This window comes from Rhyacophila brunnea, unplaced genomic scaffold (genome assembly GCF_057557595.1).
Source record: "Rhyacophila brunnea isolate RB1 unplaced genomic scaffold, BYU_Rbru_1.0 scaffold_5, whole genome shotgun sequence".
Taxonomy (NCBI): domain Eukaryota; kingdom Metazoa; phylum Arthropoda; class Insecta; order Trichoptera; family Rhyacophilidae; genus Rhyacophila; species Rhyacophila brunnea.
The window spans coordinates 35,278,140-35,306,033 of record NW_028233170.1 but is presented as its reverse complement, the minus strand read 5'-3'; the positions used below and the strand labels follow the sequence as shown (position 1 = coordinate 35,306,033).

Here is a 27,894-nt window from a genome sequence, read left to right as displayed (position 1 = left end):
TGGAAAATACAAAATAATATACTTACAAATTTTATTTTATTAAAACGCTTCTTTTTTATAAATGCCTTTATGGATACCTCGCATTTACTATCGAGGTTTCTTTAAGTACTTTGGCACGCAAACTACTCTACTTGGTCAAATGAAAATTGTGCGGGCTGAGGAAGAGATCTGGTATCGCTGATTTGAATTCGGCTAGGGCCTATGCAAAAACCCTGGAATTTTTTTTGTAGCGCAAAGCGGTGGTGATTCTGATGAATATTTCGTTAAGGAAATGTCGCATAGGACTGATATACTGAGATACTATGACTGCAATTGGATCTAAAAGGCATGGATCATTATTAGATGTCGCCTTTTTATTATTTTGATTATTTTTATTACATTACACCAAAAATATCAGGTAGGAGTGCCATCTGTCAATATTAATTGGTGTGGCTTAGTCCTGCAACAGAAATCATTTTGATTAAATTCACATGTAGACTTTAAAATCATCTGTAAAATTATAATGAGAGTATCCTATCATTTTTTGGCCACCCGATTAAAGTAAATGGTTCTTTTATTTTCCAGCCAGTTTATTTTTCACATTTAGACTGGGTTTTCATTACGTGAATCTTTTCTTTTACTTTATCTCATTTCTCCCTGTCTCGCTCTCTCCTACACATTTACATTTATGTTTTCTCTTATAAGTTACAGCTAAATCGAGACAACAAAAATGTAGGGTAATATGTGTGTTTATGAAACACCCGCTTGTTACGTTGGTTGAATTTGACCGCAGCATTGCGATGGTCAAACAGGGAATCTAGTTTGTTGCGGCCGTCCGATTTCATAAAGCAATATTGATGGCAGGTCGGCCGTTAAAAAAGCAATATCAACGAAGGCTTTGTACGCCAGGGATCCCTTGCACACAATGGGAGCGTTATTACAATATTTCGGCTATTCCTAGCGGCTATCTATCACCTGCCTTTAATCAGAAAGCCGACCGGTCAATTACTACCACCCTATACCCCTCCTGGCTCCCTGATACTTGCCTATTCAAAAGATTGCTTATTATTGGGCTTTTCAAATCATGTTTCGTGAGACTTTTGTCTGATATCAGATTGATATCTTCAATAGATGTTGTCAAATAAGCTTCCGCAACATATAATATTTACATCCATTTTTATCTTATTGCTTTCATATCTCAATAATACAAAATAGCAATTGGAACAATAATTATTAGTCAATGAAAAATGTATACAGTGAGAAAGATAAATTAATATTAGGTATATTAAAAATTAATATTGACTAGATATATACAAACAACATTTATGTTGTACTCCAAGACACGACTGGTATAAGGACATCATTATAAAATAGTATCGTACAGAGTTATACAATGATTACTTGTTGCTAGCCAAATGTTCAATCAATTTATCCATAGGTAGGGAATCTTTTCATGTTGGAAGGCCGCATAAACTTAGTTGTAATCTAATAAGGCTACACATAAGAAATTTCCATTAAAGACACTGCAAGATGTACATTATTATGTAAAAAATCTTATAACTAGGTAAGTACTCAATGAAATATAAACGTTGTAATATCATATAGATACTTAGGTTTACAATTAATTAGTTAAAAAATTTTGTTTTCATAATTTGACATAAATTACAGAAATAAATAAAGGAATATTGTTTTAGTTAGGAAGGTGAAAAGTTTGGTTAAATTTAATTTAAACCAGCTTATCTTTTAACGACTCTATTGTGTATGGTTTTTGTAAGAAAGATTAAAATAAGAAACGAAGAAAACCGCGATCTTAAATTATATTTTTCCGAAAGTTTTCTATTTGGACATAAGATACATTGGCTCTCGTGTACAGCTGATAGAAAATCATACAGTATTAATAAACTTAAACGTTTGTAGTTTATTTAATACATAATTAATAATACTGATTTTAAGGCCCTACATGCTCAGCGTAGGTCAAAACGGAGCTTTTATAGTATTTTCAGAACATAACCCTGGACATTCCTTAAACGTTGTAGATAATCTATTTAAATAATTTTGAAGCCTTATTATCCCTCATATTTATTTTAAACATTTGATTAATTATTATATATATTTATATATTATTCAAAATTATATAAATAGATTATCTTCAACGTTTAAGGAATGTCCAGGGCTATGCTCTGAAAATACCATAAAAGCTCTATTTCGACCTACGCTGAGCAAGTGGGCCGTTAAGTATGTTAAGAATCTACGTCCACGATGCCCGAGCGGTTAACGAATACTGGCTCTGGCAAATACACACATATTGTTTTTCAATGTGTTTGGAGTCTAACAAGTGGCTAACATCCATTTCTTGTAGAAAAAAATCTGTTAATACAAACCTCCACTCTGTGTAGCCCCATAATATGGGATATTATCTTCATAGGATCGGACATGGTCACGTGTATCTTCCTAGGGTTTTAGTTTTCTCCCGATTATATTTCAACTAAAAATTATATGTACTTATGTAATTGTAATAAATTTAGAGTTAAATATTTAAGTGTAGTATATAATTGTTGTTATATCAGTATTATTAATAATATAAAATTTAAACATGTATTCAAACACAAATAAAGGATAAAAAAATAATAATAATTTAACAGCGGAACTATGTCATTAATTAATTTTTTTAAATTATAAGATATAACTGTGTACTTTAGCTATATTATTATTATTAAGGCCATGCATTAGTTGAGGCACGGTCTAAAAAGATCGTCGCTAGGCGATGCGCGGATTGCGGGTGGCGGGTGAAAATGACGCCTGTCAAACGAAATATTAATTGTCATATAAATCCAACATACGTCCATTTTATGTTCTGTTTATTGTTCTATTAGTAACAATAATAATATATTCATTGACATGTTTTCTTTTTAAAGTAAATGGGTAACGTTTTTAGTCATCTTTACACGAATTTAGAATTAATTGACCCGTCGCCATCACGCAGCAAAGTGACGTGTTCCTGGGTCAACATTCTCTCAGTGAATGGCAGCGAGTCCAAAATTTCGTCGCGCGTACAGTTGAAAATTATTTGGCGTTTCACTGATGCGTCACCTTAAGTCCAGTCTAGACAGAAGTATGATATTCAATGTGTATAATATCTATGTGTCATAATATCTTCAGGTATTTCAAGACGGAAATTACAATAAGTATGTGACTTACTTTGGAATAATATCTAGTCAAAGATTTGACGCGGACTATTTTTATAGACTAGAATGGCTGATGTTTTTATTCATAAGTACACATTTTTATATTAATGGTAACATCCGCTACAGATGTTGACATAATGAACACGTGCTAGGTTATTTTAATTAAAATCTATGTCAGTATCTACCATTTAACATCCGTTTTAAAACAATGTGACAAGTCCATTTAATAGTATAAACTAGATAATATATTAATGTCTGTAAAATTTTACGTATACAGTTGGCCGTATCACACTTCACCGTGAAATGTTGTATCGTACCTAAATCGTATGACCGTATTTAGAGATCAAATTTATGTCTAAATAAAACACTTATAAAATACATGATAACCATCACCGGAATATAAGGGAAATATAGAAGAAAATATGTAGGTAAGTAAATTAGAATTACAATCGTATAATTTGATATAAAATTCTGGTTGGTGCTTGTAAGTATTACACCTGATAATAATGACAGCGTTATTACCAGATATTTTTTACCAATCAATATCAAAAAATGTTATAATTGAATATAATAAAATTGGTTCATTTCTGTCTGCAATGCTCCGCGAACCACGCGTATTTTTCTCAATGCTATACGGCTACCTTTTTTCGATAAAACAGTTCACCTAATGGTTAACTGTGGTCTGGCGAAATATAAAACGTACAATTTACATGTAACCATTTAATATGAACATTTTGTAATATGTACGCCTGTTGAATTATTAGCCAAAACAAAAAATATGCAAAAACCTCTTTAGACTCATGACATGCATAAATACCGACGTTTGTCAGCGCCGCGGGAGAAATAAAATTTTCATTTCTCAATACCCAGTTTCAAGTAATAGTCTTCCTTTATTATTGCCACCTCATATCTGTGCAAGACCTTTATACCTCTACGGGGCATTACTGCTACCAATAATACATGTCGCATCCCAATATATCCACGTTATAGAGGTTACGTGCGACTGTTGTTTGGTGCTTATATGCACTGTCTTCATATGCGACATCGGAGCGACGTTGATGTATGGCTGTGCGGTAGACGAGACAAGTTTAGATGTGATAGCCGGCTTAGACATTCTCTCAAAAGACCCATATCCTAGATCTTTTAAAAAATAATTTCTCAATTTTCCAGACGAACCCGCACCCACAAGTTAGTATACTAGTTCATCGTGTGCAACACTTGTTATAATATAATATGCTACGGATATTTATCTCACATTCAGGTATTCTATTTATAAGAAACAAAATATAGCGAATACTCAGGTGAGATGAAACTGTATGTTAGCAGGACTGTATTAATGCGAAAAACTTTTTGCATATTTTTCGTAGAAATTCCCACACACATGTGGCAAGAAAAACAATCAAAAGCACGAAGTTACATCGCTCGAAAAACTTTGAGAGTAACTACAATAAAGAAAAAACGCCCGTAGCGTTTGTACTTATCCTGAGACAGGCGTCTACGATATAATTTATCCCTCCTTGTATGGTAGCACAGTTTTTAATTTAAATAATGAAAGGGGTAAGGGAGAATGGATGGAGTCGTTCGTTCTCCCGATATTATTAACGTGTCATAATTATTTTGATACGGTGCTTATCTGGCCACGTTATTATTTCACGAACATATGAATCGTGACGGCTTTGTTTAATAAATTGGTATGTTACTTTTATTACGTTTTTTATTCCGCACTCCCTCCCTGGTAAATCCACGATGCATGTAATTAAATCAGCTATCAGATCTATAATATCATTTCATTTTACAAAAAAATGCAAATATAACTTTTATCTACATACTTACATAATGATATTATGTCAAATGCAATAATTACATATCTAATATTGTAAAAACTAATTACCATAACTTCATGTGTCATACATAAGTAAAAATTATATTCTAACGTTTAAAGAAGTGCCTATAGAAATACGCTACACAAGGAAAACATTATTTACTGGATAATATAAGAATATATATTATACTACCTAGTTCTAGTACCTATATTATATGTCTTTATCCAATTTGTCTCGAACAAGCTAACATACAAAGAAATAAGTAGGCAACAGTATAACCATATATAACCAATAAAAACACCGTAATATTAGTAAATTAAAAAGAAAAATCATAAACAGAAGTTGGAAGCACCTACAGCAAATGAGCTAAGTAGGCCCAATTTTAAGGATTTAAAAAACAACATTCACCTAAACCTCACGCAAGTGAAACATTATATAATTTTTCAAAACGATTTGGTTACACAGCCTTTGCCCACCCAATTGGTATTACTAATGGCAGGTTAGTTCTGCTTGTGAGAAGAAATAACTGGCTTGTAAATAAAAAACTCTGCAAATAGTTTCAATCTGTCTGTCTCTGATAATAATCTTATAAATCAGAAGCATCGGTAAAATTGTCTGTTTTCCCAATGACCGATTATATGTTGGTAATATCAATATCAAAATTCAACAGGCAGTAACTGTGTTTAAGTATGTGCAATCAATTAGCATACTTAAAAACTGGTGAGTAAATATTCATTATATCACATTAAGGGGAGGAGGGAAGTCATGAAGATTTAGTAAATTTGTATTAAATTTGAAGCTCTACAGTTTAAAAACACAACAGTGAATAAACCAGCGGTCATAATACCACTATTGCAGACTGAAGTTACAGTACGAAGCATTCTACTTTAAAATTAAACATATGGTATGTACATATTATAAGAGCATTAAATCGAGTATCTTATTACATCCAACAAGACCATTACTTAGTTTCTTTTATCAAACTGAGCATATGGAGTTGAAAAATTGAAAAAATCCTCTCTTATAAAGTAAATTGAGAAGATTAAAGCAAAATGACTAGGTACCTACTCTCTGCTTTTGAAATATATTACCCTCTTAATTTTTAAATTCAACGAAATAATGTTATTATTTTTAATTTAAATAATAGTACTTATACTATATCAATAGAACACAATAATGCTTATAATTTAAATAAAAACCCCTCAAAACTGTGTAATTATTTTTATCTATATATCTCAATATGTAGGGGATGGAGATTAACCCTTTTTCTTTGAACCTTCTCATGATAAATGTCAACTAAAATAATGATATTTACTCACTCACCTACTTATCTATGTCATGTTCCAGCCTCGGAGTACAGGGAAAGCACACGACCATACAATTTCAATCGATTTAGCGTCATATGCCACGCCTCTCGCCACGTCAGCCAGCAGCGCGTAGATCGCTATTTTAGTATAACTCCCGAATAAGGAAGAATCTAACCGAATCCGTGGGGATACGCCAAGTATATTTTAGTATTTAAGTGTAAAGTTGGGCGTTTATTTTATTTCGCTGTGTTCAACCACCTATTATCGTTTATTTACTCAATACCAACTATAAATATGCACTAGTTAATCTTTAACAGTTTTAATAACTATGCCTTGAAGCTTCAATGATAAAAGCAGCTTTTCACACAACAGCTTTTAACTTATTAACTAAATTAAGAAACAGCTTGTATTGTATAAAAGAAAGATTTTTTTTATTTTTCAAATGAATACCTGCTGCACATCTTTATCCAATTGCAGAGCTAAAATTAAAATATTCACAATGATGCTTTAGAAATGAATCTGCAACAAAAACCGACACAAAAAATCAGTTAGGTAGCTGAAAAGTCATACAATATGGCAAGCACTACTAATAAAAGTGCTGACAAAAAAGAAGTCTTAACACGATTCAAGCTTTGTGTTTAATTTTCCATTCTGAAATGAAAAGTGTATAGTATGATAATATTTAACGTATTATTCTGGGCGTTAAAATGTTGGTAGATAACTAATAACAAAATTCGTTTCTAAGGATCATTGAAATAATAAGTTTATATGTGTGTTAATCTAGCTAGATAATTACACGATAACACAGGTTCTATTAAATGCATCTTCATCAGACAGGGTCAATCGACTACTGTATGAAGATCTCCTTGCACTCTTTTCGGCATCTAATTCTTTACTGTCACGTACCTACTTCTGCCAAAGCTTTTCTATCCAGTGAGTCTTCGGGCAGCCCTGTCACCGTTTAGTGTTCCATAGGTATATGTGACTGTTACTTTTCCAACACATTGTCATTTCATCAATAATTGTGTTACCTTTATCACATTCTTTCTGCATAATACACATTTCCATGCCACGTTGTGCTTCTATTGCAAAATGTACGCCAGACGTCAGCAAACTGTGCACATCACTAGCTGTAGGAAACCTAGTATTATTTTAAGAAATAATATAATATGTAACTCTATACTAATAATAGGTACTTACATTTATTTTTAAATCCCTACAGCTGTTAACAAGATGCCCCGAAAAGTGAGCTCAAAGTCAAAACTATTAATCATGAACAGCAAAAAAATATACTGGAATATTTTTATAGCATTACCTTTTATTGCCGCGAGATGACAATGCAACAAAAAAACGATGACTTGAATAATTATAACAAAAATTTGAAACTTGTTTTCACTTTAATTTTGATGGATATTTTTACTGAAATGAACAGAAAAAAAGTTTTAGTTTTACTTCTATGACAAAGCGTTTTTGATTTATTATCTATGATGGTAATCTGAATAAAACTTTTTCTGACTAAAAATAAACTCTTAAAATAAAGTGGTTATTTAGTGTCCAATAAATGGAGACAGCAGTAAAATTGGACGTGTTGTTTTAGCAATTAAGGTTATTGTACTTACTAGAAATATTACACTAACTATAGGACATATCAATTGATTGCTGATGTGTGTAATGTATCGTGATATTGGTAGATCGGCTAATTTATATTTTATAAAATATTTTTTATTGATTAACTGGAGACCATAATTGCCATACATAAATTGAAAAGAAAATGTATTTTGGGTTCAAGCTCACCCATCTAAACGTGCTGCATGTAAATTGTACAAAGGCGGCCAACGTTAGAGGGTGGTCAAGAGATCTGACATTTATCAAATATTTGTAATGCTGTTAAATTAAAGGGTTCCATAAATAAACAGAACATAAAGAAACAGAACGTTGACAAAAGAGAACACCGTAAAGATAACTGACATTTCAGGAAAAATATAACATTGTCGTATATTGTATAGATTTTTAATAACACATGTTTTGATTACGCCGTAGATAATCAAATTATATAATTTCTGCATTTATAATCACTGGAAAACCTCGATTAAACGGTACTCAACTCGGTGTTGCCGGCAAGCTATGTATATTTCGTCTTAATCAATGTAATATGTTCAAAATGCTTGGGTGACTAGGTACAACGAAATAACTAATTTATAATTCTGTGGAAGATAATTTGAGGTTTTTACGCCGAATGACCAACATGCAGTGATTATATGATATATTAAATATTTATATATATATACATATTTTTTATAATCTGAAGTTTTATAATTATTTAATTAATAAATGGATACGGCAAAAATTAATGTTTTATTTTTCCACTGGCTCTTCTATTGTGTCACTGTTTTGTTTCTTCATATTCTGTTATATCATGTTATGTCCAGTTACGTTAAAGGTATACTCTCAGCTGATACTTTTTAATATGATTGGATAGAGAAACAAATAAGAGTTCGCGTATAATAATATTTGCTGAAAATCTCAAATAAAGACACATACCTACCTACCTTTTTTTTTTTTTTTTCTTTATTTGGAAGCAATTGAGCTCTTCTCTGAATGGAAGGCTATTCTGCTTTACAATGGTTTACAAAAGTATACATACATTTTTTTTTTTAACGACAGGCATAAATAGTTACATTGTTAATGATACAGAATTACATTTTTGTTACACTATACACTAGACATTTACGTTACATTTTTGGAGAAATTCATGTACAATTTTCATAACTGAAATTTTTGGTTTTGCCAGGAACGAATTAATCGTAAAAGGAGGGTATAACCTGCATTTCCCCAACTTATTCAATAACACTTCTCTCTCCTGGTCATAGGCATCACATTGCCAGACAATGTGGTTAAGATCTTGAGTGGGATGTCCACACTGACACTGAGGGCTATCTACCACTTTAATTTTGTACAATGATTCGTTGAGACTGTAATGCCCTGACCTGCTTCTAGCTATTGTCACTATTACATCTCGCTTTATTTTACAATGTTTACTAAACCAAGTTTTAGGAGATCTACTATAAAAGTTTTGATAGTAGTGTGTTCCCTTTTCTTTCCCAAGATTTTCTAAATATTTACCGTTATTTTCGCTCATTGTTTGTTTAAACTGGGCTTTAAAATCTGTGTATGGAATTCTTATATTTTCTGATGGGTATTTTACAGATTTTTTTGCCAATTGATCCGCAATTTCATTGCCATTAATTCCTTTATGTGCTGGAATCCAGTATATCTGTATATTTGTACCGTGTTCGTTACTATTGCTAAATTTGGAAATGTTGGTTCTAATATTAAGAATGTAGTCATTAGTTTTGATGCTGAAATTTGGATTTTCGAGCGAGTGAATCAGACTTAAGGAGTCAGTGAAAATGTTGATATTTTTATTTTTGTAATTAAGTGCAATTTTAGTGGCTTCGTATAAGGCTAAGCACTCTGCTGTATAGATGGAAGTGAATCTGTGGACACTTTTGGCAACCGACGTGTTGGATTGGGGGAAGAACACTGCTACACCTACTGAAGGTGAATCGGGAATTTTGCTTCCATCCGTAAAAATTTGGACTACATTTTGATTGCTAAATTTGGACTTGAATAATAAGTCGGGAGAGTCGGAGTGCGATAGCTCCATTCCTATTTTTGTATTAGTTAAAACGTTATATATAATATCCTCATATGTATAATTAAAAAAGTTGTAGAAGTCTCTTTTTAAAATCAGATGATCAATACAATTTACAGCTTGGATACTTTCTTTTAAAATTTGAAATCTCTTCGGAGTACGATCTCGCGTTATAGTTGTTTGTAGAAATCTGTTGACATTGTATCTCGTATTAGAAGTACGGTTTGACATACATTTTACCAAGAAGTTTTTACATAGAAATTTAGATCTTTCTTGTAAACTTGTAATGAACTTGTAACTTGAAATGTTATCTTGGCTTCGGCAAGTAGTATGTTAGTAGGTGTACTTTTTCTTAGGCCAAGAGCCAATCTGATAGCTTGGTTCTGTAGTCGTTCTAACTGTAGCTTTGCTCCTTTATTTTTTGGGAAGTAAATATAGCTTCCATAGTCCATTATGGATCTGATGTAGCTTTTATAGAAAATTATTAGAGTGGAAGGGTGTGATCCCCACCAAGTACCTCTGAGGAACTTTATAATGTTGGTGGCTCTATTGACTTTCTGGGCAATGTAATTGACATGTTTATCAAAAGAAAGCTTGAAGTCAAAATAAATACCTAGAAATTTGGCTGATTCAGTTGATTTAATCATCATATCATTCAATTTAATTTGAAATTCTCCCGGCAGTATTTTGTTTTTGTTGAAATGTACGAATACCGTTTTCTCCGGAGATAGATCCAAACCCAGTTTGAATAGATTATTTCTAATTGTTTCTAGTGCACATTCCATTATATTTTTATCCTGATTGGGGTCTTTAGTTTTAAGGAACAAAGATATATCGTCTGCAAATTGGGAGACTGTTATAGCTTTCGGTATATTGCGAACAATGTGGCTAACGTATATAATGTAAAACAGCGGACTTAAAATTCCTCCTTGAGGAACGCCTTTATACAGTGTTCTCGGGAGATCTATGTTTGAATTAGTATAGATTAATCTCTCGTAGACAAGAAAAAAACAGAATTTAACGAGTTTAAAGGGGCACCCTATTTGTGCCAATATTTCAACGAGAATATCTGATTGAACGTTATTGAAGGCTCCAATCACGTCCAAAAAAATACCTAGCGTATGTTTTTTTTCATTAAAAGATTCTTCAATATACATTGCAACATTTGTTAGGTTATCCGCACAGGAAAAACCTTTCCTGAATCCGGTTTGTGTATCTGGGATAATTTTTTCTCTTTCCAGCCACCAGCGAAATCTATTTGCGACCATGATTTCTAAGATTTTGCAGACACATGAGGTCAGTGCAATAGGTCTTAAGCTATCCGAATTAGGTTTATTAATAAAATGTATAAATATGCTTTTCCATTCGTCAGGGAATTCCATGCTATGAAACATGAGGTTAAAAATGTCAAGGAATATATGTTTTATTGGAGTGGGAAGCATATTAATGACTTCATACGTTATCCCGTCCGTTCCAGGTGCGGAATTATGTTGACGAGAATTTAATGCTATGCTGAATTCTATGAAACTAAAGTGAGTGTCGAATAGCGTGTTATTTTTGGTAACAGGGAAAATGTTAGGGTTACTTGGAACCCACGGTGGGCATAGTCTTTCAAGAGCAGCTTCAATTTTCTCTTTATTTTGCATATTTTGTTCAATACTATCGGGTCTAATTTTTATCCATTTGTTTTTAAAAATTTTTGCTTTTTCCCATGTATACTTAAGGTCTGTGCTAAAATTGATGGTCTCTGCAAATTTTCGAAAGCAGTCACTCTTTTTCTTTTTAAAAGTTTTTTTAGCTATGGCAGCATTCTTTTTGTATTCAATTAAGTCTTTAAAATCTAAGGTAAATTCCCATTTTTTTAAGGCAGCTTTTCTTTTTCTCTTTACCTTATCACACTCTGAATCCCACCATTCTACTGGATTGCTATGGCGAAATTGGGGATTATTCCCTTTTTTTGGGGTGCAATCTATGATTGCTTGTGTGATTTTTTTAATGAGGAATTTATACTGCGAGACTGAACTTAAACTGAGAAAAGAATCTGTTTTGAATTCATTAATATTTTCAGCCATTGTATTTTTAAATTTAACCCAATTGGTTTTTTTGGTCTGCAACTTGAAAGTCTTTTTGAAATAAATTGCTTTTTGTACAGATAAATTAATACGCACTGGATAGTGATCCGATCCCCGGGGGTCTTCATCTATATTTAATACAATCTGTTGTAGAAGATTAGGAGAAGAAAAAACTAAATCAATATTTGATTTTGTACCTCGTCGCAGATCAATACGGGTTTTAGTATTATTGTTTATTAAAATTAAGTCGTAATCAGCTAAAGTATAGATGATTCTAGAACCATTTATATCATTTCTATTGCAATTCCACGCGACATTGTGGGCATTGAAGTCTCCCACCAATATGGTTTTATCATCTAATAGAGTATTACTAAAAACTTGGTCCCATTCCTGAAGCGACAGATTTGTATTATTTCCGCTATTGCTCGGGGGCCTATAAACTGCAATGATATTAATTTTATCTTTAAGGTTAGTCAGTGTAATGCCCAAAACTTCAGTGGATATGTTCGGAATGATGAGGTTGTTAATAGCTTTGTAAGCTATAGTATTTCTAATAATGAAAATTATACCTCCTCCACCTACCTACCTTAATATAATCAAAGAAGACATGATTGCTAGACAAATATATTTATCTTGTAGTACCCAAACTGTAGAGAAAGGCATCAACACCATAGATAACGTTGGATAGACGAAATCGTTGTTTGGCGGAAGTACATGGTCACGCAACATGATAAATGGAATTAGATTTGAAAACCTTTTATCCAAAAGTCATAGTGAACAGACCGAAGTTTATGGTGCTGATTATATGGAAATGTAGATTGTAGATGTTTCTTATGCATATTAAATGAAAACGTTACGAGTGTAGGTATTACCTAAATTCATTTTGACCACCACTCCGACTTATCAATTTCTTCAACAAAATTTAAAAAAACTAAGAATATTTTCCACCTCGTGAAAATGTAACGAACGACTTTATAGAATTTCACAAGAGGATAGCCGTATTTCTTTACACGGTCATGAAGTTTTGCAAGCTAAGATAAATTTTCTGCTATTGTCAGACAATAAGAAATTGGCGATAACATGAAGTCACTGTAGTCGCACGTAGAAGACTTCTCAATGACGTACCCGTCATGGTGACAACGCATGCTGGAGACGATTTAAATATTGTATCGGCTCTTCTTTTAGATGCGAATTCTTTTCTTATTCGCAATAAATTTAAAGTTTACTAACATTAATTCTAACATCACTCTAGATCATTTTAGACATATTTTTATTATAAAAAACGTTAATTGAAAGTGAATTACACCATGGGAGCGTACAATGAAATGCTAAATTTGGGGGCGTTCCTTATTTGAAAACGGAAATATGCGACGAGCTGCACTGAGGGGGATTGTTAGTTTACAGTTTTAACACGTGGACAAGAAGTTCTCGTTCGACAGTAGAATGCCAGATCATCAAATCGATAAGTATGAGTACGATTTCAAAGTAACTTGAATCAAGATTTATTTTCATTTAAAATATACTTACCTAAAACAATGAGAAACCAACCATTAATACATACTTGCTTGATACATATATGTACATAACTTGTAAAATTGTTATGGCGGCGGGTAAATGTGCATAGTTTTTTTTTGAAAACTCTATGTTTATGACTACGAGTATTAAAGTGTTTTAGCATTAAAATTTTCATATTGAAGCGAGTTCGTTACTGCTTATGGAAAAGCCATCACTCCAGAGTGGTTCTAAAAGCCAGGCCGCGTTAAAATATCTCGTTTCAAAGCCGTAAGCCTAAAAATTCAGTTGAAAAGCTACTTTCCGAATGGGGGCGAAACATTCGTTAGGCTTTCAGATACAACGCAACTAGGACAAGCTTAAAGCTCTAAACTGAAAAAGATTGACGACTCTCGATTCATTAAATTTCAGGCCGTCTGAATAAGGCTTTAAAAAAGACGTTTTCCGCGTTTTTACATGTAACGCCAGGCGCTAAATTAACTGTTAAAATTTATCATTTGATAAGCCCCGCGCAAAATGGAGACCGGAAACGCTGAAAGCCGATCATCAATATTGCCAACCGTTCCATCGATAATAGAACTTGAAGAGTCAGAGATGTCTTTTGTCAATGTCGACTGTGATTGCAGGAAACATCGCTTGCAGTATACTTAAGACGGCCATCGTTAGAGTTAAAATCGAAAAATGACTAAACCCCTCCTCCTCCGTCTCAATTTATTCTTTCTAAATACTATCAATAATTGAGATATCGTATTCAGTTTTTTTTTTAAATAGTAGTGCAATAGGCATTGAAAATGTATAATATATAATTAGCCTTCTCTGTCTATAAGCTGCCCCATTCTAGCGTCAACTTCGTGATTCTGACAGAGTCTTTCCTGGAAATGCTCTTTGTCACAGGAAATGTGGAACAGCTCCTAATTCAGACTGAGAAAAGAATTTATTTTTGCTACTTATCATAATAATTTAGATAAGAGTATATTAAAAATAACAGCTTATGGATGGTTCATGTTAATTATTTATTAGCATAAATCGTTTTAAATCTTTTTTTAAAAAGAAATCAAATATCCTTATCACTCTCAATGTTTTTGAATGTCTATAGTTTGTTAATAGAAAACATAAAATATAATGCTTACCCCAAATATAGTTAAATAACTATCGAAACCAGTGTCGTCTCATTGTAGTATAGCCTCAGTTGATGACCTGTAATGATCTAAATACCTCTTATTAATTTTACATTAGTTTTTACTATATCCGATCATAATAAGATCATAATATGAGCCTCCACAGAGTAGAGGTTTGTATTACCAGATTTTTATTTTTACGAGAAATGTATGTTAGCCACTTGCTCAACTTATTAGGTCCATACTCTGAAACTACAAACTCAAATTGAAAAACAATATGTGTACATATTTTGCCATAGCCGGGATTCGTACCTGGGTCCGACGACATTATAAGCCGCTCGGCCAACGTGGTACAATAGTATTGTGATATTATTAATTATGTATTTTTATGTAACTCCACACATCAATTTTTAGTCGATTAGGTACTAAAGCAATATATTATAGATTTCAACAGACTGTTGGTATTAATTACGGCGGTCACCGAGGTAAAGTGGCTGATTACCAACTTACTTCTGAAAGCGTACGTCGCATTTTTGAATCCCAAATGTGGCAAATTTACTACATGATGTTTTTCAAAGATCATGAATCTAACACGTTAATAAAATGGATAACAATAATTATTTCTCACTTTAAAAATCTGTTAAGAAACCTCTTCGGGAGACGACCAAGATCCATATTGATTTATAGAGTCAATAAAAATAATTTATGTTATCTAATTGAGTTGGTTCGCATTGGGTTTAAAAATTCTATTAAACTCTGCAAATAATATATCTTTAGATGCAAGCTATTTCAATTATTGTCTCGTCTCATAAAGACAAGTCAATATTATAAATATGTACCAACAATAAAGAATAATTCTACATTTTAAAATATTGTTTTATCATCATAATCATCATCAGCTGGAGTCGACCCGCTGCTGGATTAAGGCTTCGTCAATATCCTTCCACTCTTTTCAATCCCTAATTCTTTACTACCAGGTGCACTCACTGAACTTTTTGAGTTCATCTATGGTTTTAGGGTGTCCCTGTGGGCGTTTAATGCCCCCTCAGTAGAGTATACGCTTTATAACTTAGCACTTTTTTACACTCTTTACTATACTTATACGCCTCATTGCCTGATTACCTCGAATAAAATTAGATCAAATAATATTTACTTTTTATAATATGTAGTAATAAATAAATAAACAAATAATATATTTGAAAATATATTTTTAGAATAATATATTACTTACATCGTTTTCATCCTAGAGCCGGAGTGCAAAGTTATGAATCATATACTCTACCATTGTATGACGGCATTTGTCCAGCGATTGTCCACTCTCCGAGTAACATGTCCAGCTCATTGCCATTTCATCTGCTTAGGACCTCTATCACATCACATACTCTTGTCTGCTTCCTTATCCATCGGTTTCTTTTGTGATCTTTCCATGCCACATATATTCATTAAATAATAATTTAACATATATAATTTTGAAAAACACTTTCTGAGAGAATATAATATTATAACAAATAGAAAAATCTTTTTTGAAAAAAAGTTAGCCAACCCGACGGGGAATCGAACCCCGTATCTCCCAGGTTTACGCCCTGATCTGTGCATTACCACTATGCTACGAGGTGACATACTAATTACGACAAATTTTAACTATTGGTCAATTTTAATACCTACTCATCAGTGCTCTTCCAAATCACTTCAGGGCGTAAACCTGGGAGATACGGGGTTCGATTCCCCGTCGGGTTAGCTTACTTTTTTTCAAAAAAGATTTTTTCTATTGGTTATAATAAATATTCTCTCAGAAAGTTTTTTCAAAATTATATTGTTCAATAATCAGAATGATATATTCTAAAATCTTGTGAATTATTCGTTGAATAAAAGAAATAGTTAATTATAAATAATAATTTCTTGTTACTACACTCGTACCTATTATAATAATATATAACGTAAATCTACCTAATTGTGAAACTAACTCAAACATAAGTACCTATTTACTACTCGTTTTTTCTTTCGGTAAAACATTGTTATTGGTACATACCACTCATAGTGTTAATCATTAGCTATTTGTATAAATTACCCCCAAGTCCAGTGTAATAACCATTATTAATGTGACCATCTCTGTTAATACGGGTCATTTTTCATATCTTTTTAATGGGATACATTTCACGGCGTAAAAAACCTAGCGTGTTGTATCCCTTTAATAAATGTATACACGAAAACGGTTTTAGTAAGCTGCGATAAGCGTTCCATAATAGATACACTCATTGTCACCTGACGCTAAAACTGAGTGTCTCTTTTGACAGGTGTATCAGCCACAAGATACTAACAGGCAACTGCATCAATCACCAAGGGACACGGACAAAGAAATATTTTTACAGATAACGGTGTTTTTTGACAGTGAGATTTAATAAAAAATATTATATGTTAGGTTTATATGTAGGCATCTAGTATTTCTTTTACACGTCCATTTTCGCAACGCTTGTAAAAGTATACTTTGTATAGTTGGATAATCGCTACGGAGGTACCTACATACGTATTTTGTAAATTTTGTAAAAAGAGTACGGTTCTAGGAAGATTCGGCGCCGGGACAACTGGGCGCCACGTAATCGAATGAAAATTGAAAATAATTAGACGTTCGTGAATTATACGTACTTTTAAAATATATTTATATTTAAATTATTAATTATATTACTGTTTAATACTTGGTGAGAATTTAAATATACACACGTAAATAATGATTTAATTATGCATATGTCTATATTCTAATGATAAGAGAGTTCTTTTTATTTTTATATAATGCCTCAGGCATGATAATTTATTATTATTCTCAATCCGCAATAAAAAACATTATGTTAAAAGCAAAATGAATTAAAACTACTGAGTAGTAGATAAATTCCTCGTCTACTTTATGTATAAAATCGTAACAAACCGCTATTTATTTCATTCGACAGTGCGGCGCCCAATTGTCCTAGCGCCCAGTTGTCCCATTCCCAACAGTACCTAATATCAAATCTATAATAAAATTTGACTGATATAGGTACTGTAGTCTTCAGCTTTTGATACTACGCAGAACTTCTCGATCCTTTCCCATTCATTTTTCCAAGGAGTTTTGAGGATGTGCCTATACAGCCACATCTCCAAGAGTCAATTTGGCGGGGTTAGGGACTAGATGCTTGATGCATTATTTGTCAAGATGCTTTTATGGCTACCTATATTATGGATTTACTATCGAGGCTTTTTTAAGGACTTTGGCACGCAAACTATTCTACTTGATACTTATGAATCTAAGGAAATGTATGGCGGCTGAGAAAATTGCCTTATTGAAAACAATACCCATCAGGTATTTCTAATTCGGCCTGGGCCTATGAAACTACATAGTAAAGCCCTTGAAAAAATCTTTGTTGTGCAAGGCGATACCTAATGATTCTGATGAATATTTCGTCGAATTTGTTGGGAACTGAGAACTACGTTTTTCCCGTGGAAAAATAAATGTCGCATACTATGAATGATATTCTGACCATAATATACTTATCCTAACTTATACGACTCACTAGACCTGAAAGGCATTAATCATTGTTACATGTCAGTGTTTAATATTTAGATTATTTTTATAACACCAATACAAAAATGAAAAAGACCATCTCTTCCGGGCTCGTTTGCCATGGAGTCTGAAAGGTCTCGGATATCCGAGTCTGCCATCTGTAATATGAAGTTCAGGTTGTGCCGCTCCTTGCTGAAAATTGGAGAACGAGGAGTAATTGTAGGACGCCAAGGTCACTTCCGTCATTGCATAGGTACTTGCCACCAGGTGTTATTTTAAACCGTTGCAAGTAAGCTCGCATGACTTCGTTAGAAATTGTAATAAAAATATGACTTTATCGAGCAATTGATTAATTCAGGCTGACGATGATTTAAAACAAATATTTTTTTTTAATAAATCTCTGTGTGTAATCAATCGCCCACAATTTGTGGCACATGAATATTATGGTTAATTATTAATTCACATAATGAAATTATTTTTCAAGGCAAAGGTTAAAATTTAATCGTTCAGTAGCCAGTCTTCGTCGTTGATATATTAAATAGGTAGGTATGTACGAAACATCTCTGACACACAATGTCGACTTGTATGATTTATCGAAACAACCATTCAATAAATGAACAAGGGTCGCACACTTCAACAAAAGGGTTGCGAGTTTTGACAAATGTCCAAAAATGCAAACCGCTGACATCGCGCTCAATGTCAAAAGGCACATGTCCGGAATATTTGACAAATTTGAAATATCGTCTTTCAAGAGAGGAGCGAGAAAGTGAATGCAACCAAATTTAATATTTTTGTAACCACAATAAATTTAATATTTGAAATTTTCAAAAACGTAGGTATACCTCGCCTACAGAATATTTTGGACTAGTAATTCCAGATAATATTGATTATCGCCTATCGGATTCTTCTTCTTTATATGTCGTAATATATAATATTATCAGACATTGGTGATGAATTTGGCCATCTTTTCCCTGTATATCGCTATTCAGATCGGGTCTAGGAGGATTTGGCACCGGGACAACTGGACGCCACGGAATTCGAAAATAAATAGACGTTAGGTACTTTAAAAAAAATATTTAAAATTATTATTTATATTAAAATGATTATATTATGATTTAATAGTTTGTGAGAATGAAAATATGCAGACGTAAATAATGATTTAATAGTGCATATGTTTAAGTTCCAACGAAAAAAGAGTTTTTTATTTTATATAAAGCTTTAGGCATGGTAATTCTCAATCCGCAATAAAGAATACATTATATTAAGAGTAAAATGAATTAAAACTACTAAGTAGTAGATATAAACTGATTAAAACACCTCGTCTACGTTCTGTATACATGTCTACGACAGTGCGGCGTCCAATTGTCCGGAGTACAGTTGTCCCATTCCCATGCAGATCAGGGATAGAGTGCTTAGTTCAATCCAGTCCCTGAGATTCGTGAGCCAGTATGTTGGGCCCATCGGGTCCACCGGCCTGTTCGCCACAAAGATCAATTTTGTTGCCTTGAAAAAAATGCCAAACCTTATAGCGGATGTGAAAATCTCTTCAAATAGTTTTGTATATCCGTATTGTTTTCGGTACTATTTTATTTATTAATTAGAATAATTTATTTTTGTAAGTTCACAGTGCTCCTCTCTTCCATATACACATTTTTTTAGAAAGTCTTCTTAGTATACTCAGTCAAAGTACACTTGAGTGCGTAGCGACCTCATTATGGATATCTGCTCCTAAGACATTCACCGGCGTAAAGAATCTGCTGATGCTTCAAACCAAACGTATGCCATCGTGATACGCTCGATTAAGATCGAATGTGGTGCAAGGCGGGTTGGTTTGAAGGGGTCTGGAAGCGAATATTGAAAGATTTATGTATGGGTAAATAAAAAACAAGTCCACGATACAGACTCTTTTGGACAATAGTTTGAAAATCTCGCGGTAATTAGCCACGTTAAAAATTGGTGTGGGCAAGAGGGAAATCTGTATAAAAATGTGTACATGGCCACTGGACACACCAAATCAAGAATACCTCCAGTTTTCCACGAACCCATGATGATGAATTCTGAAAGTTATAGCGACAAAACAGCCAGTGGTCAAATCATTTGAATTACGACACTCAGTCACGAGGTCATGACAAAGAAGAATAATTACCTACATTGATTATATAAAATCAATTCAGAAAATAATTATAATTGCATATTAATACTATCCACAAGGTATTTGATGGAATTTGGATTAAAATTGATATCTATTAGAATTACCATTGACTTGAAATGGTAACTGAGTAAAATTCCAAATAAACTATTCGCTTTGAAAACATTCGAACCCACGAATCTTGGATCCGCGGCTGAGTGCATTATCCTCTGCTCCATATAAGGCGGCATCCAAGTAGGTTATATTAACTTATACTAATTTATTTATTTATACCAATGGAGAAAAAAAACAAACCGGTGTCAAGCAATTAATTGTTCTTGAAATAGTCACCATTCAACAAACTGGTAAACTGTTGAATATTTTTATTAATTAATTACCAATACCGATTTCGACTAACGATACTATCAATAAATTTGGTCCACCAGTCATGCGTCACATTTGTATCTACATAACGTTGACTTTTTGGATTATCGGCTACGAAATTTGTTATCCAAAGAACTCTGTGCAGCTAAATAATAAAACTGAAGATATATCTCTGAGTTTCGGTACTGCAGATTGGAATATTTCCTCAGTATAGAATAAACAAAATGACAATGTGTCAAAAATGCGACCCCACGAAGCTTCGTGGGTGCAAATGATTTCTGTTAAATTATTTTTATTTCAGTATTTCTGTTTCTTTTTTCAACGACAAACTACTGAGATTAAAATAAACACATAGGTAAAGAAATTTTTTCTTCTTACCGTTGGTTTCACAAATGATGACAGTGATTACTGAAATTAGAGGGTTTGACAACAATCTTCTTCCATTTGGAGTGATATGGTTGCTACTTGATATCATAAGTCGTTATCTCCAAGTTTTCCAATGAAGTTCTTTAATGCCAAACTCTTCCAATATGGAGTCATTTATTTTCATAGAATAAGGACCATCCTACGTCAGATACGTCGATTATATTATTGATTTTTTGCTGAAAGTGTTGGCAGTTGATAAAGATAAGTGGAGAAAATTGATAAAAAAAAACTATTTAATGATTTGACATAAAAATATATAAAATTTTCTACGTTTTCCCAGGGACTTCATTCTGTCGAATTACGTCACAAAACTCATCCCTCATAAAACTGCCGCAAATAGTTTCGGTTTGACGGAATTAATTGGATTATGAATCACGTTTTGAATATGTTCGCCCCCTGCGACCCTGGCCTTAAGGGGCCGGGGAGGGGGATTCGGGCAGGGGTGGACCGGGGAGTGGGCGCCCGGATAGCGTCAAGGCAGATATAAATCACTTCCAGAGTAATTTATCATCAAAGTGTGGAGTAATCTCTGTGGAGGGCGCCACAGTTAAAATGTCAGCCCGTTCATGCAAGTCCTCTATGGTAGATGAGAAAAAATAACAGTAACTAATACCATGGCCTATACTATTATAGACAACATAACACAAAATATTAACAAAAATAATAAATAAACAAAATATTAAAAATAAAAACATTCTTCTCTACATATACTTTTTTTAAGTACTTACTTACTAGTTAGTCTACGTCTCAGATATTTTCTACCTTTTTGGTTACCACAAAATGACTAGACTTACGATTGTCTTTTCTTAGAGCTATATATAATACCTATGTCCTGCCCATTTCCATTTAAGGTCTCAGGTACTCAGGTGCTGAGTGAAGATCGAAAATGAAAAATTTTTAGGTAACTTTGCGAGCTATCTGAATAATCTGAAGACTTTATAGAAAAGATGTACCTATGTCTCATTATTATTCCCTATCTTTTCTCGTCTTAGAAACTAACATTTCATGAATTCCATAAAATTGAGAGTAAGTCCCAGGTTATAATAATTTTTCAAATTATTTTTGTGTCACTTTGCATATCTCCATTTTTATTGTTTTTTTAACATTACATACCTATTAATATCAAGTAAACTGAATATTGTAATTGACTAATAATATGGGAGACATCACATTTTTTTGCTCTGTATTTTACATGAAAAAAATATATTTTATGACAGCAATATTATTATATCAAACAATAGCGAGCATAGTTAGTTGACCTTATGTAAAATGTAGATACATCAAATGGATCACGTTGATGTTAGCATAGTTATATAATATGAAATATTGATAACTGATGATTCTACCCGTGAATTAAAAATTTTCATTGCAATATTAAAAATAAATAATTAGGAACCTATCTACATTTGTTTAGAAATAACTTGTTAATTTATTAAGTATATTTTAAGAGCACATTTTTCAGTAAATTTTTTTTTCGATATTTATGATACAAGATTTTCCTATTTTAGGTTGTAGGTATTTTTAATGTACCTACCTACATTTCTGAATATGTTGTAAAAATAATAATGCGGTCCTGTCAAGTTTTCAAAATGATATGCCTATTCTTTAACTTAAATATATTAAATACAATGGTGTATGTATTATAAAATAATCATTTAAGTACGAGGGTGGGTCAATAATTCCTTAGAAAAAAGCATTAAAACAGTTTTTATTTTTTGTATTTTTTTTTTATTTCTCAACATAATCTCCTTGGAGCTCAATACACTTGGTTAGACGTTTCTCAATTTTTTTTAAACCGTCAGAAAAATAAGTTTTCGGAAGGTCCTCAAAATAAGCATTTGTCCGATCGATGACTTCTTCATTTGAAAAAAAACGTTGTCCACTTAGCCATTTTTTTAAGTTTGGGAAAGAGAAAAAGTCACTGGGGGGTTAAATCTGGCGAATACGGTGGGTGGTCGACCAATTCGAACTTCAATTCTTCAATTTTAGCCATTGATTGTAAACATGTGTGAACACGGGCATTGTCCTGATGAAAGAGGATTTTTTTCCTGTTTAAATGAGGCCGTTTTTCTTCAATTTTGTTTTTTAGCTGGTCCAATAAAGATGCATAATAATCCCCTGTTATTGTTTTTCCTTTTTCCAAATAGTCAACGAAAATAATTTCACGTGCATCCCAAAATACAGTAGCCATAACCTTACCAGCTGATTTTACGGTTTTCGCCTTCTTTGGACATGGTTTGCCTTCGCAATCCACTGCTTTGACTGTTCTTTCGTCTCGGGAGTATAGTGGTGTATCCATGTTTCATCTACAGTCACAAAGCGACGAAAAAATTCATCCGGATTGCGTTGCATGAGCGACAACAGGGCTTTAGAGGCCACCACCCTATTGCGTTTATTGTCGACTGTGAGCAAACGCGGCACCCGTCTTGCAGAAATATTTTTCATGCCCAATTTGTCATGTAAAATAGAAATGACGCTACCTTTTGAGATCCCTGTAACCTCAATTATCTCACTCAACTTTAATCTTCGGTCACTTAACACCATATCGTGGATTTTATTGATCATTTCTGGTGTAGTCACCTCTACAGGACGTCCTGAGCGTGGTTCATCCTTTGTTGATGTACGACCACGTTTAAATTCATTTAGCCAGTTATAAATAGTTGCAAGTGAAGGAGCAGATATGCCGTGAACTAAATCCAACTCATTTTTTATTTCCTTTGCTGTTAACCCTTTTATATTAAAATGTTTAATAACAGCTCTAAACTCAATTTTCTCCATTTTCCATTTTTCCATTTTCCACAAGCAATTTTTTTTTTTAATGTACGAGAAACACACAACAACCCGACCAATCTGATTGAAACTTCGCAGCATACTGAATCGGTAGTGCCGCTGCATGAAACCAAACCGCTTACAGTACTAGTCGCGCCACCTGTCGGCTTTTCTAAGGACTTATTGACCCACCCTCGTACCTAAATATAATTTGCTTACAATCATCTCAATCTATTTCTTCCGCGTGTTTTCTTTGTGGTTAAAACCATTTTCTTTTGAATGTGTATTAATTGTATTATTTGTAATGGTTAAAAAATAAACGCCCCCGGGTGGGCTCGAACCACCAACCTTTCGGTTAACAGCCGAACGCGCTACCCATTGCGCCACGGAGGCGATGCAGCTGTGCGACGTTTCTCAAAATAAATAACTTTCCGCGCAGTTACGCTAATTTCGTTATCTCAAACCGCTGATTGATAACGTGCCAAGAGTATAAGAATAATCACAAACCTACCTGTTCGTTTACACAATTCACACAATGCCATTGCAATTTATAACGAAATCTATCTATAACACGTATCTATGTATTTAATTCAATTTCGCAAAAACTAGGTTTTTTTTTTCACGTGCACCCAGTGTTTTCACAATTTTCAAAAGTAATAATGTGGGATACATGAGTATATATGTGGTTTATGTCTAGACATATAAATATTATATATAAATCCATAAAATTAAAACATTAACTAGTATTTATTTCATTGATCGCATCTGGCATGCGATTGAATACATAATATCAATGCTTATCTATAGAAAATCCTACAATTTTACATTAGGTAGACATTATTTTCCAATATTTCACTTAGTACATGCTTTTCCCTCACTCACCCGCCACGTCTCCACACTCGCTATACAAGCATATACCGTGGCATAATGAACGTTAGGCGCCCTTCAAATTTGAACTGAGAGTGTCTTCTCAAGAACTTGGTTGGCGTTCACTAGAGTGGGCGTGATTTCTACTTTGGTATAGTAAATTACGGTCATTTCTCGATGAGAAAAAAATCTTTTTGAAAGCTGAGAATTTTTCCGTCGTAATGGCCGATCAGTCTAACTGAGGGTCGGACCAACTTGAGAAGTACTTCCCTTTCAACCGTCATAATTATGGGGACACTCCCAGATGATGTGATTGGCATCCTGCAATTCGCCACATAAGCAAGTCGGACATTCTATTAAACCAAGCTGATCGAGATTAGAGCCAAAACAACACAAATATTTCACTACTCAGAATTAATTAACATAATTATTATGTGTCTAATAATTGATTGCTTTTTAGTGGGTATTCTATAGGAATTGGTTATCCGGGTTTCAGCATATTCAGGCCCAATGTACATCTCCATGTTATAGAATTTATAGAACTGCCAAACTATTAAACTTCATGAAAAACCGAGATCTATAATTTATCGTACAAAACCCACAAAACCGATAGAATTTAGTAATAATAATAGGGAGAAAATGATGTTAACAAGCGTGTTTGAACATGTACCGTTTAAAAAAAACGGTTAGGTACATGTTCAAACACGCGCGTTAACATCATTTTACTCCCTACTTCAATTATAGTTTGTCTGGGGAATGCCAAAAGAAATAGCGTATTTAAAATAAACACTACCTTATTCTTAGGTCAATAATTATTATAAAGCAATCATTATTCGTAGGATGTTTATCACACTTGAATGGTCAAAAACATAGCTTATAATGAATATCTTTAAAATTATCTTCAAATGTGTTAATCTTACCCATTTTTTGAATAATAAAATGCCTAATTCTTGTCAAATTTGGGATCACAGATAATCATCAATATAATTTTTTATCGTAAATATTTCACTATAATAATGTCGATATAAATTATACTAATGGTTTTATAAATGCGTTTAAAAATTAATAAATGTAAAAAATCTTAACACCACTGCACAGTTATGTACCGAAATATGACTATATTCTAAAACATTAGAGCGAGAGGTTTAAAAGAATACTATTTTATGTAATAAAAATACTTTATGCAGTCATCAAATGTTTAAAATAAATATAAATGATAATAAGGCTGCAAAATTATATAAATAGATTATCTACAACGTTTAAGGTATGTCCAGGATCATGCTTTGAAAATAGAACAAAAGCTCCATTTTGACCTACGCTGAGCATGTCCCCTCTTAAGTCTTGAAACGATAGAAAGTATTAGTTTTCATATTTTTTAATTTGGTTTAAAGGCTAAAAATTATTATGTACCTAATAATATATAATAGTATTTTATTATAATATTATGAATCATTAAACCGTCAATACGTTTTTTTAACAAAACTGTTATCTTCTGAGCTCCATGAAATTCAAACCGTACAATAAATATCAGGGGCCACCGAAAATAAAAATCATCTCGCGATATTGGCGGCACAAAATATGAAAGACCCAATCTTTTAATCATATTTACCAACTATATACCGTTGCATCCACATCACTGTCATATTATATCCTCACAATATGCTCCGCGTCATGAGACAGGAGGCCGAGACTTGAGGTCTGTCGGCAGGGGGTAGGGGCGAGGTGGTGTCTAGAACCCCTGGGTCAACACGTTGCCAGTACAGACGGGTTATCATTTATCAAAACGTTTTTATATTGACTTCAGCATTTTATGGGGGTAGCATATGGGGCAATTTTATGCGAGAGACGCACTGTGACATTGAGCAGTAAATTTTTGGCCATTATTGGTAGCATGAACATATCGAAAAATATTATTAATTACCTATAAACATTAATTCGTACCCAGTATCGCTGGCTTACAATAATTTTAATCATTTACACGCCTACATCATTACATTATTCTGAATAGCTATAAAACCTATTCATTATTTTTATCACACTTTGATAAGTATATTAATATGAATTTTACATACCTACGTTCCAATAAAATATATAGAAATGGTTTTGAAACAAAATAATTTGTGTTAATTAAGTGTATCATCTGGAAAAGGTTGTAAGCAACAAAACATGACTTTTAAGAAAACATTTTTTTTCTTATTTTTGCAGTAGGTAATTTATTTATAGAATTATGCACAATATTACCTTGTTCAACTAGTTAGGACCTCAAACTAAAATAATTACAAGATAAAAAGAACTTTTTATATACAACGTTGTTAAATTGTCTGTTGAATCATATAAACTTGACTTGACTAGCTTAAACGATCAAAAAAAATTGTACTTGATAGAAATACTGAATAATTAAATGTCATTTCATATTGATTTTCATTGTAACGCTCGTATATATTATTTAATAATTTAGTTGCTAGGACCCCCTAGCAACCAATAATGGTATTGAAATAACTTTTCATACAAAACAGAATTAACTGAAGATGAATTCAATTCTACTTAAAGATGGCTAAAAGTTTTAAAAAAATGCATTGGCATCGTGTTCTGATATATTCTAAAAGTTTCAAATGTCTAGCTAGTCGGGAAGTAAGTTAAAAATCGATTGCAAGATTTGTGCCGGACAAACAACCACCGGATAAATAAGAATACGACCTAAGAAAAACGTTGTAAAAATAATCCCTAAATTCAATTTCATAATTTAGAAAATTCAGCATTTAAACACTAAAAAATAAATAAAAAAACTAATAAATAATAAATAGGCTTTCCGGTATTCCTGAGAATCTTCGTCTTCACATCCCGCCACTCTGCCATACATATTTTGCGGTTTTTCCCTTTATTTATAAGTTTCAAGACAGAGACTCATCAGTCATCACAATATCACCACGATCCGCCATCTTACAACGTTATTGCACTAACTGTCAAACACTCAGTACAGTGTTGACTAATCTGAGGTTGTGTTTATAGCCCGAAACGGTTGTAAACGTAAATGACTCAATTAAGGTAGAATTAACAAAAATAGCTTTATTCCAAAATCATTATAATGGAGTTCTCCCACGTAAACGCCAGTTCAATTGATAAATTTAAAATAAAAG

The 27,894-nt window shown here is 32.9% G+C and overlaps 1 protein-coding gene and 1 non-coding gene across 2 annotated transcripts in view; one reads left to right on the top strand and one right to left on the bottom strand.

The window, feature by feature from the left end:
- Positions 1-27,894, top strand: part of LOC147066351 (uncharacterized) — a 1,224,975-nt gene that overhangs the window by 543,588 nt on the left and 653,493 nt on the right. The gene's annotated exons all lie outside the window — the stretch shown is intronic.
- Positions 24,211-24,283, bottom strand: TRNAN-GUU (transfer RNA asparagine (anticodon GUU)). Its single transcript has one exon. It is a non-coding gene; the product is annotated as a tRNA-Asn (tRNA).